Genomic DNA, 13,401 nt, shown 5'->3' on the forward strand with positions numbered 1-13,401 from the left:
TTTTGGGAGCTGGGCTGGGGAAGGGGGCTTTGTTTTCCCTGCACCTCATGGCAGGGACATCACAGGTCTGGAGGGCACATTGTGGTTCTCAGGAGGGAGCTGTGGCATCTCCCTGAGAGGTCTGAGGAAGCATCAGGCGACCTCCCAACCCCTGTCCCCCTGCCACCCTTGGGGGGAGCCGGGGTGAGCCTGAGCTGGGAAGGGAAAACATCAAAAGGGAGCAATAATGTGAGCAAGGAAAGGAGCTGATTCCTCCAATTTCTCTGATTTCCGATTTCACTGGTTTCTGATTTCTGATTTCTCCAATTTCTCTGATTTCTCTGGTTTCTGATTTCTGATTTCTCTGATTTCTCTGGTTTCTGATTTCTCTGATTTCTCTGGTTTCTGATTTCTGATTTCTCTGATTTCTGATTTCTCTGATTTCTCTGGTTTCTGATTTCTCTGATTTCTCTGGTTTCTGATTTCTGATTTCTGATTTCTCTGATCTCTGATTTCTGATTTCTGATTTCTCTGATTTCTCTGATCTCTGATTTCTCTGATTTCTCTGGTTTCTGATTTCTCCGATTTCTCTGATTTCTGATTTCTGATTTCTCCAATTTCTCTGATTTCTCTGGTTTCTGATTTCTGATTTCTCTGATTTCTCTGGTTTCTGATTTCTGATTTCTGATTTCTCTGATCTCTGATTTCTGATTTCTGATTTCTCTGATTTCTCTGGTTTCTGATTTCTCTGATTTCTGATTTCTCTGATCTCTGATTTCTGATTTCTGATTTCTCTGATTTCTCTGATCTCTGATTTCTCTGATTTCTCTGGTTTCTGATTTCTCCGATTTCTCTGATTTCTGATTTCTGATTTCTCCGATTTCTCTGATTTCTGATTTCTCTGGTTTCTGATTTCTCTGGTTTCTGATTTCTCTGATTTCTCAGTGGAAGGTGGCCCTGCTCATGGCAGGGGTGGAACAAGATGAGCTTTAAGGTCCCCCCCACCCAACCCAAACAAGTCTGGAATTCTATGAAATATTCCAGTAAATTTCAGGCAAGATCCCATTCCTCAGCTTCCCCACGCTGACAGGTTTTGAAGGAACAATTCCCTGCGCTTACAGCCACAGACTTCCTCCACTGATGCTTCTCTCTGCCCAAACAAATGTCCTGCCAAGCATCTTTGGGCACAGAGATAGAAAAAGAGACCCTGGCACCCACAGGAAATTCTCTTTAAGAGCCCCTGACAGGCCCAGCATCCTCTGGCTGCCCAGCTCTGGCAGCATGATCAGACAAATACAATTATTTTTGGTTGGGGCTTGACAATCTGCGAGGTCTTTTCCCACCTCAATGACTCAACGATTGCAGCAGCCGAGGGTGCTCAGGGATGTTCAGGGATGCTGAGCCCGGAGCAGGGCTCGTGCTGCTCACCCAGCACCAGGCACAGCACCCTTGGAGCAGGATGTGGATCCTCTGGCACCTCTGGGAACACCCACAGGAGCCACCTGCAGCCTCCTCCGAGCCCGTGCGGGATCAGAGCGCAGTGATGAATTCATCGTGCGGTTCCACAGACAGAAAGAGAGGCTAAATTCATCTCCTGAATTATTCACTGGGAATTGGTGCTCTGTTCTAGCAGACACACATCCAGCAGCTCCATAATGGGGAAATTCAGTATATATCATAGTAGTTAGACACGTATCCATTACACACAGCAGTTGTTAATCTCCAGTGAATGTGTTTAATAATAGCTATTTATGTACCATACATTAACTACCCCTTTTAAGCTGAAACTGAATGCATATTTGAGACCCTTAATTCAAAGCACTACTTAAAGCTGAGGCTCTGAGTCAGGATAATAAGGATTTCACAAGGGGGGTGTTTAAGTACTTCAGAATAAAGAAAACCTTTAAAAAAAAATAAAATAAAAGCAACCCCCAAACCTCTAAAGAGGTTTCTTGCACTTTAAATCCCTCCTGGGTGCAGACTTGTGGCTGGGAGGGGCACCATGGGCAGAGGAGTGTGCAGCAGTGAGAGATTCCGGGGTGCCCTGAAGGCTCTGGAGCCCCCAGGAGTGCAGAATTCCCTGGGGAATGAGGGGAGGATGCCCTGGGAATGTGCTGTTGGCAGCACTGGTGGCAGGGAGGGGAAGCACCTCCAGCCTCGGGTTCAGTGGCATCAGAACCCATGCTTAGGATCCCGTGGCTGCAGCCTGGAGAGGAGAAGGCTCCAGGGAAACCTAAAGGGGCTCCAGGAGAGCTGGAGAGGGACTGGGGACAAGGCCTGCAGGGACAGGACACAGGGAATGGCTTGAGATTGGAAAAGGGGAGATTTGGGTGGGATCTTGGGCAGGAATTGTTCCCTGGCAGGGTGGGGAGGGGCTGGGCTGGAATTGCCAGAGCAGCTGTGGCTGTCCCTGGATCCCTGGCAGTGCCCAAGGCCAGGCTGGACATTGGGGCTGGAGCAGCCTGGGACAGTGGGGGTGACCCTGGGACAGTGGGGGTGACCCTGGGACAGTGGGGGTGACCCTGGGACAGTGGGAGGTGACCCTGGGACAGTGGGAGGTGTCACTGGGACAGTGGGAGGTGACCCTGGGACAGTGGGGGTGACCCTGGGACAGTGGGAGGTGACCATGGGACAGTGGGAGGTGACCCTGGGACAGTGGGAGGTGTCCCTGCCATGGCTGGGGTGGGATGGGATGGGATTTGAGGTCCCTTCCCACCCAAACCATCCTGGGATTCCAAGATTTCATTTCTCACTTTCTGACTTGAATTTCCCTTCCCATTTTATTACACCTCGGAGTCTCTGAGCATTCCCAGGGATTCTGAGTGCCCCATCCCCAAGTCCTGCACCACCAGCTTCTCTCCTCCCAGAGCTTGTGTGCCAGAGCAGGGACAGCACACAGTGACCCTCTCCTGGTGTCCCACCACAACTCCTGACCCAGAGGTGCCTTGGAATCCAAATTCCTTGGTGAATTTTGCTGTGGGGCTGGACATTTCCAGCACAGACCATGTGAGGTGTCACCTCCTGCTGACCATGGATGCTCTCTGGGATGGTCCCTGTGGAAAGAGCGAGGATCCCACAGCACCAACACCTGCTTTTCCTGTCTCCTGTGCCCAGCCTTGATGGCAGAGCCCCCAGGGATTTCCACAGGGAGAGACTGACAGCTGGGCTTTACATTCCTGGTCTTTATTCCCTTCATGATAATTCCTAACACTTGATTTGCTTTTTCGAGACACAGAGCGCAGAGCTGACATTTTCAAAGCTGCCTCTGTTGTAGCTCTGAGACCTTGTTCTTTAGCACTGACAGGCAGCTCATGGGGCTTTATTTAATTCATAAAGTTAGGAGCTGTATTTTCCCCTGTACCTCCGTTTTCATTTATCTCCTCTGAATTTTATCTGCCATTTTGTCACCAGTCTCTTCCTATCACCAAGTCTTTCCACAGCCCCTCACAACTGACCCTTGTTTTACTCCCAAAACAATTCAGCCTCTCCAGCTGAAGGTGTTACTGCAAAAAAAAACAAAAATGGAAATTGTTATTAATAACCCATCCGTGGTGGCTTTCAGCACAATGAACCCGGGCCAGCCTCAGCAGGGAGTGGGACCAAACCTCCAGATGTGCCAGGGAAGGAACAGCTTTGAGTGATGGAGACTCCTCCAGGTTCCAGAGGAAGCTGAAGGAAGAGCTTTGAGTGATGGAGACTCCTCCAGGTTCCAGAGGAAGCTGAAGGAACAGCTTTGAGTGATGGAGACTCTGCCAGGTTCCAGAGGAAGCTGAAGGAAGAGCTTTGAGTGATGGAGACTCCTCCAGGTCCCAGAGGAAGCTGAAGGAAGAGCTTTGAGTGATGGAGACTCTGCCAGGTTCCAGAGGAAGCTGTTGGGGGGGTTTATTCCTCTGCCTGTTGCTGCTGCTCCCAGCCCACGCCCTCAGCTGGCACCTGACATTCTCCTTTGTCTTTGGGGTGTCTCCTCCTCTCCAAGCCCCTTCCCAGCTCAGACAGGTCGGATATCAATGTTATCTTGGATTTATCAGTGAGGGAAGCCCTGCCCATCCTGTCTCCCATTACAGAACAGATTTCCAGCAGCTCACACCACCCCTGGAGTGAGTTTCTGATGATTTCCAAATCTGTACTTTTAAAAACGTGGACATTTGGTGTAGACAGGGCATGGAGTGTCTGCCTTGGTGAGGTGTGTCCCGAGGGAATTCATGTCCAAAGGGAATCTGTGTCCAAAGGGATCCATGTCCAAAAGGGAATCCATATCCAAAAGGGATCCATGTCCAAAAGGGAATCCATATCCAAAAGGGATCCATATCCAAAAGGGATCCGTGTCCAAAAGGGAATCCATATCCAAAAGGGATCCATGTCCAAAAGGGAATCCATATCCAAAAGGGATCCATATCCAAAAGGGATCCATGTCCAAAAGGGATCCATGTCCAAAAGGGATCCATATCCAAAAGGGATCCGCATCCAAAAGGGATCCATGTCCAAAAGGGAATCCATATCCAAAAGGGATCCGTGTCCAAAAGGGATCCATGTCCAAAGGAAATCCATATCCAAAAGAAATCCATGTCCAAGGGAATCCATGTCCAAGGAAATCCATATCCAAATGGGATCCATGTCCAAAGGGATCCATGTCCAAAGGGATCCATGTCCAAAGGGATCTATGTCCAAAGGGATCCATGTCCAAAGGGATCCATGTCCAAAGGGATCTATGTCCAAAGGGGTCCATGTCAAAGGGATCCATGTCAAAGGGATCTATGTCCAAAGGGATCTATGTCCAAAGGGATCCATGTTCAAAAGGGATCCATATCCAAAGGGAATCCATGTCCAAAGGGAATCCATGTCCAAAGGAATCCATGTCCAAAGGGATCCATGTCCAAAGGGATCTATGTCCAAAGGGATCCATGTCAAAGGAATCCATGTCAAAGGAATCCATGTTCAAAAGGATCCATGTCCAAAGGGATCCATGTCCAAAGGGATCCATGTCCAAAGGGATCCATGTTCAAAAGGATCCATGTCCAAAGGGATCCATGTCAAAGGAATCCATGTCCAAAGGGATCCATGTTCAAAAGGATCCATGTCCAAAGGGATCCATGTCAAAGGAATCCATGTCCAAAGGGAACCTGTTTTCAAGGGAATCCATTTCAAAGGAATCCATGCCCAAGGGAATCCATGTCCAAAGAGAATCCCCATCCAAAGGCAATCTGTCCCCAGGAAATCCCTGTCCCTGCTGCATTTCCCTGCTTTTGGATCCAAGAGCCATTCCAGCCCTGGCAGCTGTACCTTGGTTTCTCTTGCTTTGTTCATTATCCCCAACATCCATTTCAAGGTTTTCCTTTCTCGCCTCTCTCTGCAAAACCCAGATTTTTTTCCTCACACGTGGAAGGGGTTTTTGGCCTTTTCTGAAAAACACAGCAATTGGAATTTTGTAATTTTTATGTAACAAGAGCTGCATGGAGAAAAAGATTCCTCTCAGTTAATTTGCAAACTGTGCATTTGTTTGTTTGTTTTTTATGTTATTCAAGCCTGAAACAAAGATAAAGGTTTCCCAAACTATTGCCAAATTGATTTTCAAAGGGTTTGGAGTCAACATTTCGTTTGACAGTATCGGAATACTTCACTTCAATCAAGCTTTTGGATTTTTCCAAATTAAATGAAAGGGAGTTTTTAAACTGAAGAATGTTTCGGGCCCAAAAAATCAAAACATTTCATTCTGAACATGTCAAAACTGGCCATTTTAAATGCTTTCACATGTTGGGTTTTTTTTTTTTCCTCCAATAAACAAAATTGGGCAAATTCATCATCATTTTATAAAATACTTTAAGAGCTGACACACTTGTGTTTCCACCATAAAGAAATTGCACAGAACAAAATTTGTTGACCTCCTCTCCCAGAGTGGCTTTTGGAGGGGAAAAAACCTTCCAAAATGGGAATTTCAAGGCAAAAATGAATCCGTTTATTCTCCTGATTAGCAGCCTTGTCCCACTCCTAATTTTTTGTAGCTGGATCACAGCCACACGGTTGGGACACACTCAGGTGTCCCTGGGGAGGCAGATCAGGTGTCCACTGGTCTGCACTGCTTTGAACTGGGTGGCATCCCCTCCCGGGTTGAGATGGGATGGGATGGGATGGGATCCATGGGATGGGATGGGATCCATGGGATGGGATGGGATGGGATGGGATGGGATCCATGGGATGGGATGGGATGGGATGGGATAGGATGGGATGGGATGGGATGGGACCCATGGGATGGGATGGGATGGGATGGGATGGATGAGATGGGATGGGATCCATGGGATGGGATGGGATGGGATGGGATGGGATGGGATGGGATGGGATGGGATGGGATGGGATGGGATGGGATGGGATGGGATGGGATGGGATGGGATGGGATGGGATGGGATGGGATGGGATGGGATGGGATGGGATCCATGGGATGGGATGGGATGGGATGGGATGGGATGGGATGGGATGGGATGGGATGGGATGGGATGGGATGGGATGGGATGGGATGGGATGGGATGGGATGGGATGGGATGGGATCCATGGGATGGGATGGGATGGGATGGGATGGGATCCATGGGATGGGATGGGATCCATGGGATGGGATGGGATGGGATGGGATCCATGGGATGGGATGGGATCCATGGGATGGGATGGGATGGGATGGGATGGGATCCATGGGATGGGATGGGATGGGATGGGATGGGATGGGATGGGATCCATGGGATGGGATGGGATGGGATGGGATGGGATCCATGGGATGGGATGGGATCCATGGGATGGGATGGGATGGGATGGGATCCATGGGATGGGATGGGATCCATGGGATGGGATGGGATGGGATCGATGGGATCCATGGGATGGGATGGGATGGGATCCATGGGATGGGATGGGATGGGATGGGATGGGACTGAGCACCCTCCAACTATCAGTGCTGCATTTGAGGTTAATTGTCCCCCAGAAACCAGTGCAAGGTTGGCTCAAGGAATGGGAGCGACCCCTGACAGCTCTCCAGGGATTCACAGGATCGCGGAATATCCTGGGCTGAAAGGAACCCCAGGATCATCCAGTCCAACCCCCAACAGCCCCAGCCTGGGCATCCCTGGAGCGCTGTCCAAAGGCTCCTGCAGCTCTGGCAGCCTCGGGGCCGTGCCCATTCCCTGGGGAGCCTGGGCAGTGCCAGCACCTCTGGGGGAAGAACCTTTCCCTAAATCCAGCTTTCTCCCTCCTCCTGGGCTCCCCAGTGTCCCTTGTGGCAGGGACAGAGACTCCCCAGCCCAATCCCTGTGCAGGAGCTGCCCAGCCGGGGCGGGAGGAGCTGCTTCCCTCTGCTCCCCAGGTGATTTATGGAGTGTGAGATTAAGGGCTGGAGCTGGGAAATGAATGAAATTGCAAAGAGGATTTATGAGTGTGACTGAGCCGCTCTGCCAGTGACACCAAGCAGGGACTCATTTGGGGAGGACAGAGAGGCACTGGGGCTGCAGAGAGAGCTGGGACCCCATGCTAGGTGTGAGTGGGATGGACAAGCACAATTCCATTCTTTTCCCAGTGTGCAGTAAAAGAAATTATGGAACTGTAGAATATTCTGAGCTGGAAGGGACTCACCAGGATCATCCAGTCTAACTTCCAGCCCTGCCCAGACCCCCCCACAATCCCAGTTTGGGCATCCCTGGAGCACTGTCCAAACCCTCCTGGAGCTCTGGCAGCCTCGGGGCTGACAGAATTCCCTGGGGATTCTGATGAGTGACCAAGAAATGCAAGGGGATGCCCTGGGATATCCTGGACTTGCCTTGATTAATTCAAGGTGACTTAATGGATGTGAGAACCTCTCCTTTTGAGGTTTCTGTGCATCAGATCCCTGCTGTGCTGTGAGGCCGCCCTCAGGCACTGAGCAGGGTGGGTTTGGTGCCACCAGCACTTGTGTCACTTGCATGCACAGGCCCTGAGTCACTGCAGGCCAGCAAAAAACATTGGAAAACACCGGAAAACCCCCTCAGTTCGTGCATCTGCCTCTGACCCATGAGCAGTGGGGTCTCCGTTGGCCTTGGGACTTCCTGGCTGTTTCCCTGGAGCAGAGGGACATCCCCGCTCATTCTTCACCTCCAGGGAGACCCTGCAGTCCGACACGTGCCAGTCCTAGGAGCATCCTGGAGCCACGGGCAGTGCCAGTGGGAGCTCTGGCTCTCTCCCTGGTGTGTCAGGATGTCAGTTTTGCCCTGAGCTCCTGGCAAGCTGCCCAAGCACCCAAGGGCCTGAGGGTTTGTTTGACACTGGACGTCTGGACATGAGCACGAGGGCTCCTGTGTTGTCTGAGCCGTGCCCAAACCCAACATTTCATCTCTTCTCGTGCTCTCTGGGTCTTCCCAAAAACTGCAGCAGCAGAAGCCCTGGGGTAAATTTTTGCTCTTGAACTCCTGTGGATCATATAGGCGGGGGAAGGAGCGGATTTAAGAACTTTTAAACCAATAAGGAGGAAATCCAACTACCCCTGGATGTTCCTGGCGTGGGGAAACCGCTGCTTCCCCCCTTCCCTGCAGCAGAGCTCCAGCACAGCTGGAGGGAGCGGCTGGGGAGAGGCACCGGGACCACGCAGGGGAACCTAAAAAAGAGGGATCCCATCCTGGGCCAGGCAGGGCAGGGACGGACGAGCCTTTCCCCACGGGCAGCTCCCACCGAGGCGCTCGGAGCGCATCCCCGGCCCAGCGGGACGCGCTGATCGAAGCCCGATGGATCGAGGGAGATCAAAGCTCGCCTTTTATCTCAGTCTCCCTTCTGCCTTCTTCCACAGCTGGAGGGCGTGTGTTCCCCTCCTTTGTAGCTGCTCCATCCCCTTCTTTAAATCTTCACTTAAAGCCTTCCTTTCTTCTCCAGCAGGCAGCCGAGTCCTCCCCAGCGCGCTGTTGTAATGCCCATGGAGGATCCTATTCCAGAGGCATAAATTACACGGCCCCGTGGCGGCTCCCCCTCGCTGAGCATCTCTCAGGTAACACTTTGTGTTAAGTGTACATTAACCGGGGCAGCACCACGAGGAGCGGCTCGGGGGGACACCCCTGTGCCTGCCCCTCGTTAGGATCAGTGTCGGGATGAAGGCTGAGCCCCCTCCCTCGCTGCTGCCGTTCCCTAATTGGATCCAGTGTAAGGTATTAGAGACGCGTTAGGAGATGACACAAATGGGGTTTGGCTCGTTCTCAGCGCAGGAGAGGCCTCGGTGGTTGTCATGAGCGCAGCCAGAGGGAAGTGCCAGGGGCTCCGTGTCACCTCCTGGTGTGGGGCTGGAGCACCCAGAACAATCCCGTGCTGCTGCTGAGCACTGCAAAACCGGCTGGAAGCGCTGCTTTGGCAACCCCTCCCAGCAGAAGGGCTCACAGGGCTGGAGAGCCATCCCAAATCCCCGTCCTGGTGATGAGGGAGGCACCGAGTCATTTACAGGGCCAGGAAAGTGCCAGAATATCCCTGGGTCTGGCACTGAGGGCTCAGGGAAGGTCATCGAGGGGGAGACCTCGCAGGGCTGCAGGGGATTGCTGCTGAGGAGCAAAGACTGCAGCCAAGCCTCGGCAGAACAAGAGTTCCAGAGGCTCTGTTCCCACTTTGTTCTACCCAAAAAAACAGCTCATCACCTCTTCCTACCATTGCCTTGCCCTTTTTTCCGGGATCCTGAAGACCCGGGGAGCTCCTTTGGGCTCGCAGGGATCGCAGGGCTGGACCTGGCAGAACTCGGGGTCACCACAGCTGGAGGTTCAGGATGGACAGAGGGTTTCATTAATCCTTAGCACGGTCAGCCAGCCCTCGAATCCCTGCTGGAGAAGCTCTTTGCAACCCTCGAATCCCTCCAGGAGAAGCTCTTTGCTGCCCAGGGGCACGGGCAGGGGCAGCCTGTGCCGTGCAGGAGGAGGATTAAAGTCCTTGATTGTGCTCACAGTGACTGCAGATGCTGCTGCTCGCAGGCACCCCCAGCCTATTTTAATATCTCACAGCAATGAGCTCTGCAGCTTAACCACAGGCTGGAGGAAAACTTGTACTGGTTCTGAATTTACTGCCTTTTAATTTCCTGCATTATGATTTTCTGCATTTCCTGAGTTGGATTTCTTGCAATCTTTATTTTCTTGTTGCTGTTCAGGAGCAGGTCTGGGGTCTGTTCTGTTTGCTGCTGGGACCAAAAATGCCGCAGGGCCAGCAACTCCCTGCAATACTTTGCAATACATTTGCACCTTCAGCACCGTTTTTGTTCTCCCCCACCGAAAAAACCCACCCAAATCCCCTCCCCAAAAAAACAAAAAATCCCTGAAACAACCCCCACAAAAAAAAATCATAGCAAAGAAGTGAAGGAATATTAAGCAATCCCAAGTAAAGCACTGCGGATCAGCTTCTGAAGGTGAGTGGAGAATCAGTTTCTGCTCAAGGCGCCCCTGTTTGAGGAACAAAATGCAGAAATTGGGGGTGCAGGGGGTGTTTTGAGCAGACACAGCACTGCCAGGACCTGTGTTGAGATCCGTGGGTGTCAGGCACCAGCTGCCCCTCACCCTTCTTGCTCTCAGCATCACAATCACCACCCAGGGTGATCCTTTGCTCGATTTTAATAGAGGAGCTGAGCTCAGGGTCACCACACTCCACATTGTCCCTGGAGCACTGCAGGGGTTGGTGCTGGCCACGATGGTCCAGGACACAAGTGAGTGGTGGCACAAGGGTGGCACAGCCAGGGGAGGCAGGGAACATCTCCCTGGAGCAGAGAATTTGTGATCACAACATTATTTGCCACCACCCCGGGGCTGTCAGAGCTCCAGGAGCGTTTGGACAGCGCTCCCTGGCACAAAGTGGGATTGTTGGGATGTCCTAGGCACGGCCAGGAGCTGGACTGATGGTCCTCCCAGCTCAGGATATTCCATGATCCCGCAGTTCTGGGCCTGTGAATGGCCAGGAAGCTGCAGATTTGGGCTGTTCTCTGCGAGGCCGGGTCCTGGATGCTGGCAAGGAAGATGAGGGTCTCCTGCTGAGCACTGTGACACTTTGCTAAAGTGTTCCGAGAGCTCTTCCTTCCCAACCCAGGCAGCTAATGGCTGGTTTATGTCCTGAAGCATGAGGGTTTAGGTCCCCTGCAGATTTTTATCCCATTTAATGTAACTGTAGATATCCTCTGTATTCATATAAATGAATAATCCTTTCTGAATCCTTCTAAGCACTTTGCCTTAGCAGGCTGGATGTTATTAATCATAATGCTCTGCACTTAGACAGCATTTTACCTATTCACAGCACTGAACAAACACTGCCTAATTAACCCTCCCCATGCCAAGGGAGGTGATTATCACCCCTGGGGGGGCGGTGGCACCAGAAGTGTCAGTGAGTGGGGATTTGGGGTCAGGGCTGCCTCTTTCTCCTCTTTCCCTGTGGCAGTGGGCACAGGTCAGTCTCTGTGGCTACAGAGCTACTCAAAACTTCCATTTCCTTCCTGAGAAATCATAAAAACTCAGCATGGAAGGACCTTCAAGCTCACCCCGGTCTGCCTTCCACCATGGACATCTTCTAATACCCCAGGTTGTTCCAAGCCCCGTCCAGCCCGGCCTTAGGCACTTCCAGAGATCCAGAGGCAGCCACAGCTGCTCTGGGCACCTCTGCCAGGGCCTCCCCACCCTCCCAGGGAAGAATTTTTCCCTAATATTTAATCTAATCTTACTTTCTGTCAGTGTAAAGCCACCCTCCTCGTCCTGTCCCTATGTGCCCTTGTGAAAAGTCCCTTGTGAAGATTTCCTCTCCCTCTTTCTTGTAGAATTCTGGGACAACATCATTTAATCCCCTACAACCGACTGGATTTTTGCACTGGAAATGCAGAGAGCTGAAAACCAGAACTCAAACCGTTTAATTAACTAAACAGAAATCAGCACTGCAAAAACCGAGATGTTCTTGGGGGCAATTCCTTGTGTCTCATCAAAGCGATGGGGAGTTGGGGTGGGTGGAGGGAAGAGCAGCTCAGGCTGGGTTTGCTGTGCTGCCACCAGCAGCAGCAGGGGAATAACGATAATAATAATAATAATAATAATAATAATAATAATAATAATAATAATGATAATATTCCTGTGCTGGGTTCCCCACAGCATCCTGCGCAGACGGATCCCAGAGCACATCAGCAATGGGGTTGCTGCTGTCACTGCCCCTGCTCAGGCTGCGTTGTCACAAATGCCACCCAGCTGAGATCCAGGCTGGAGATGCCCACAGCCTCCCGTGTTCCCCGGGGCTCTGAGAGCCTCCCAGCAGCGCTGGCACAGCCCCCGGCACACCCCGGCTTCATTAACCCTTCCTCTGCCAGGGTAAGGCCCGAGGGATGAGCAGGGAGCACCCCATAGCCCGGGAGCCCATCTGTGGGGCCAAACCCCCCGTCACGGCAGGGTCCTTGTGGCAGGGGAAGCAGGAGGGGCAGGACCTGTCCCTGCAGCACAGGAGAGGAGCTGGCTCTGCTGGTGGCACCAGGGAGCGGGGCCTGGGGCACGAGGGTGGGAATCAGGGGCAGAGGGGGTAAATCCTCATCCTTCCAGGGCAGGGATGTGCTCCTCTTCCCTGTTAATCGGCTGTGGGGAGAGGCATCCCTCAGAGGGACAGCCCCAAAGGACAACCCTAAAGGGACAGACCCAAAGGACAACCCCAAGGGACAACCCTAAAGGGACAGCCCCAAAGGACAGACCCAAAGGACAGCCTCAAAGGACAACCCTAAAGGGACAGAGTCCCAAAGGACAATCCGAGGGACAGCCCCAAAGGGACAGCCCCAAAGGGACAGTCCCAAAGAACAGCCCCAAAGGGACAGCCCCAAAGGACAACCCTAAAGGGACAGTCCCAAAGGACAGCACTAAAGGGACAGTCCCAAAGGACAGTCCCAAAGGACAGACCCAAAGGACAGCCCCAGAGGGACAGACCCAAAGGGACAGACCCATCCCTGTCCAACACTTCCAGGGATGGGGAGTTCATCACCTCCAAAGTTCAAATCTTTGCTCCTTTTACGGCGTGACCTAAGGGAAGTGGCTGTCCCGTGCCTCAGTTTCCCCAGGCAATGACATGGATGGCAGCTCTGCTCTACATTCCAGAAGGAAAAAACCCTTTGCAGGGAGCAACGAAGCTCCTGGGCTTTGGAGGGGGTGCTTCCATGCCATTCCTTATCCGTGCAGGGGAATTCGATCGGGATCCCCTCTCCCCCTTGGCTGCTCCGTCGTTTCCCTGGGAGAGCTGTGGAAGGTGATGAATTGCCCAGGAGGGAAGGCAGTGGTGCCCTTTCTGTTTGTGTGGAGTGTGTCTAATATACTGATATATGCTGCATTCATCCCTTTTAAATATAAATCAATAAGCTGCCGTATTTCAAACGGGGCGCGGGCCGCTCGATGCGCGGCACAAACGTCTTCATTCCCCGAGCTGCCCCTGGCTGGGCTGCAGCTCACAGGCACC

The sequence above is a fragment of the Pseudopodoces humilis genome, chromosome 27, assembly GCF_049639895.1.
Source record: "Pseudopodoces humilis isolate 2021_Gansu_Grassland_sample_001 chromosome 27, ASM4963989v1, whole genome shotgun sequence".
Lineage (NCBI taxonomy): Eukaryota > Metazoa > Chordata > Aves > Passeriformes > Paridae > Pseudopodoces > Pseudopodoces humilis.